At 44.5% G+C, this 4,026-nt stretch overlaps 1 pseudogene; it reads right to left on the bottom strand.

Moving 5' to 3' along the window:
- Positions 1 to 396: 396 nt before the first annotated feature.
- On the bottom strand, positions 397 to 1,718 carry LOC119970877 (annotated as a pseudogene).
- Positions 1,719 to 4,026: the final 2,308 nt, after the last annotated feature.

Raw genomic sequence — 4,026 nt, 5'->3', positions numbered from 1 at the left:
GAATTCCTCGGACCTTTGGGGGGGGGGGGGGGGGGGGGGAAAGAAGGGTAATGAACTCCAATTGGCTTTATTGGTTGGCCAATTGGAGTATGAGCTTCCTCAATGATAGCTCATTGAGGGGGCCCATATAAGCACCTGTGTAGGCTTTGTGAGCACCCTTAAGTTGACTGGACTACTAGCAGCACTGTTTGTAGCTGCTCTTGTACTATCGTTATTGTAAATAAATACTGGTGTGGTGACCGAACTCCTGCGGATTACTACAATTCACATTGTAAATTTAAAAATAAACATGTGCCCACTTTCATAATTGGACAGACAAAATATTCACACAAAAAAAAAAGAGAAACACAGGGGAACCAGAAGGAAGATCTCAGGAGTAGGACAGCAGATCTCAGTTTAACTCTTCAACTGTCGAGCATATCGCAGCTTGAACTCTGACTGGTTGGACCATAGTTGAGCTGCAGCAACATTAAGGCGACTTTGCACATTTGGTTCTCCCAGTAAACTCTGAATCGACAGCAGGACATTTGTCTTTGAGAATATTCAGGCAATTTCCTTCTCCATCTACATTGGGATGGTAGCAGGAAGTGAGGAACTTCACAGTTGGAGGGTTATATGGGTAGCCACTAGGAAATTGAAGTGACAGCTTGTACCTCAAACCGTCATAAACCGTTCCAGCAACACCATCAATGGTTCCAATCCACCGAAATAGGTTGTCTGATTCAGGAAAAGCCGAAATTCCTTTGTGACCAGACATCATCAGCTCCTGCTGCAATCGTTTGGTCACCGAGCCCCGGGTGATGGCGGTACCGCTCTCGCTCCCTTTCCAGGCGGCTCCTGATCCGGCGGCGGGGTCCACATTCTGAGCTATGCTGCCTTGGGCAACCCCGGATACCGCTCCGAGTGTCTCTCTGCCGGCAGCCTCTCCCTGGCCCTCTCTGTCAGGGTGTCTGTGCCAGAGTCTTTCTCTCTCTCTGGGTCTTGTCTTGTCGCTTTCAGGATCTGTGTTGGGTTCGTGTGTGTGTATCTCTCTCTTAGATGGAGCTACATTTAATTGGTTTGTTCACTTAACACATGGTCAATAAGCACAAAGTGAAGCCAATTAGAGAGTTATTGCTGAGGAAAGATTGTTGATTTACGGCAGATAATGCTCCTTTTGCAATCCAAAAATCAATAACCTGTGTTTTTTTTTATGTCAGTTGTAAAATTTGGGTAGATTATACATTTCTTCTGTGGTATCCATTGGCCAGGGGAAACTTCTACCAGCAATAGAAAAAGTATTTCCGGAATGGAAATTAGTCGAGTGGGAATTCAATGGTGAGCCTTTCAGTTTGTCTCACCTCTGTCAGATCAGTGGCTGAAGACAAAGGGAAAAGCCAGTGATGCCACAGCGATAAGTGCCCCTATTCTAAATCATCGTACAGTGTGACTGTAAACATTTAGGGATTGCAACTGAATGGAGCAAGCACTGTGCTTGCTTTAGGAGAGGCAAGTCTCGTTGGCCAGTATGGGGATTGAATCGATGACATAAACATCATGCTCTAATCATTCTAAGCTAACTAGCCGCCAAGGGAAGAAGGCGGTATGGGTACAGGGCAGGTTAATTGGATTATTTGATTGCTCATCCATGGTGTAAACACTAAGGTGGATAAATTAGGCTGAAGGGTTTCCATGTTGTAATTCTACAAAGTGTGAATACTGAGTGGATATATACCCATGTGTAGAGTAAGAATTATTTTGTCATAACATTGAAAATATATCATAAAATCATAGGTCTAAACAGGACTAAAATTATAATGCTGATGCAAATTTAAATGACCCCTTCAAAGGAACCTCGCAACTTCTTGGTTTTAATGAATTAGGGTCACATAACACCGACATTAGCCTCTACATTTTACATATGAATTAGGAGCAGGAGTTGACCACTCTGCCCCTCAAGCCTGATCCACCATTTAGTCAGATCATGGGTAATCTGATTATCACCACAACCCCATATTCCTGCCCATCCCCAGTAACCTTTCACCCCCTCGTTAATGAAGAATCGATCTGACTGCCTTGAAAATATTCAAAGACTTTGCTTCCACTGCCTTTTGAGTTAGTGTTCCAGAGACTCTCAACCATCTGAGGGGGAAAAAAACATTCTCCTCATCTCTGTCTTAAATGAGTGACCCCTTATTTTTTATTATATACTTTTTTATTGAAGGTTTTTCATTTTAACAAATAATGCAACAAAACTTCAGGATTGGCATAACACAACAAAAATGTCTCAGCATACATAAATACAGGAGAACAACAATACAGTTGATTCAGTGCAATCACTAAACTTGGTGCCTTTTTATGTATCTGCGGATATGCTAGAGAATGAGGGAGAGGACGATAAGGCCATGAAAACGTGGTAAAACGTGGCCACCTTCCCACGTGGTGATTGCTCACATCGCCCATGAGGGTTCAGGATAAGATCTTTGTGCCATGTTCAGGTGGGCACCAGAATATATTTCTCAGCTCCAGCCATACCGAAGGCATCAATAACATATCGTGATGTCCTTTTCTAGGATATGAGACCTGTCTGTACCTTTGCAGGAACGAGTCACTGATTCTTTAACCCCACAAAAACAGAAATAAAAAAATTACAGAAAACATTTGTGAGGACAATAGTTTTCAAAGGATATTTTACATATGGCCACCACCATATGTAACAGAACCCCAAACACCAGCAGAGTACAGAACGATCATCATTCCACACATTTATACAGAGAAGACCAGCAGATATTCAAAGAATTGGTTCAGATTATAATCAATGTGGTCAGCGTCTACCAACACACTAACTGTGACAAGATAAAAAAGAAAATTACCAGGAGCAGAGGGTCACAGGATAATAGGGACCAGGATACAGCCATGAGCACACAAGAGCGTGCACCTCACACCATAAGACAAAAAAAAGAGAAAAAACTGCTCACTCAAAACCCCACTCAGCCTCCAACGACATCCCGACCAAGAAGGCACACCCCAAGCATAAGGGGATCAAAGGATATTGGGGGAAGGCAGGATGAGGCAGGATCAGCTGTGACCATAATAAATGGTGGAGCAGGCTTGAAAGATCGACAGGCCTTCTCCTGCTCCTATATTCTATGTTTTAACCACTGTACAATCCCTTTACACTCTCACACCTAGAAGTCAGTAAAACAAGGGTACCCCGCACCATGCCAAGACGAACTTCACTCTTCTCTAACCAAGGCAAATAACCAGCCATAACTAAACTGGACGATTCACGCAGCCCTCAAATAAGGAGAACCCATCACGAAAGAGAAGAAGAATCATCAAGACAACCATCAAGTGGGCCTCTAGGGCATGATCACCCCCCCCCCCCCCCCCCCCATCCACCACACAATAAACTCCCCGAGAACACATCATACCAAATTGGAAGTTGCAACAGCATGTGACCACCCAAATAAGGAGAAAAAACCCCAAAAGAGAGGAACACCAGGATTAGCTGAGTAATGTCAGACACGGACCAGCACTGTATGCAATTACAAAAAGGATACTAGGGATAGTGTAAAGTAGCCTCATCAGAGACGAAAACACTGCCTTCCCAGGGGAGATTAAAGTTCAAAATGGAGAGCACTCAGGAAGCCACTATATAAGACCACTTGGAGGAGGGCACTTATGTCCCCCATTCAGCCTACCCTCGAACCAAAGAAAGGCTCCAAAAACGCCGATCCAGTGCAGAAGGAGGTCATTTGGCCCATCTAATCTGCACCAGCCTTTGGAAAGAGCACCCCCAAGCCAACATCTCCACCCGATCCCAGTAACCCCATCAACCATTTTTTTGACTTTTAAGGGCAATTTAGCTTGCCCAATCCACCTAATCTGCACATCTTTGGTCTGTGGGAGGAAACTGGAGCACCCGGAGAAAACCCACACAGACACGGGGAGAACATGCAGACTTCACACAGACAGTGACCCAAGCCGGGAATCAAACCTGGGACCCTGGAGCTGTGAAGCAACAGTGCTAACCACTGTGTTATC

Source organism: Scyliorhinus canicula, chromosome 9, assembly GCF_902713615.1.
Source record: "Scyliorhinus canicula chromosome 9, sScyCan1.1, whole genome shotgun sequence".
Lineage (NCBI taxonomy): Eukaryota > Metazoa > Chordata > Chondrichthyes > Carcharhiniformes > Scyliorhinidae > Scyliorhinus > Scyliorhinus canicula.
This window is presented reverse-complemented; position numbering and strand designations above follow the sequence as displayed.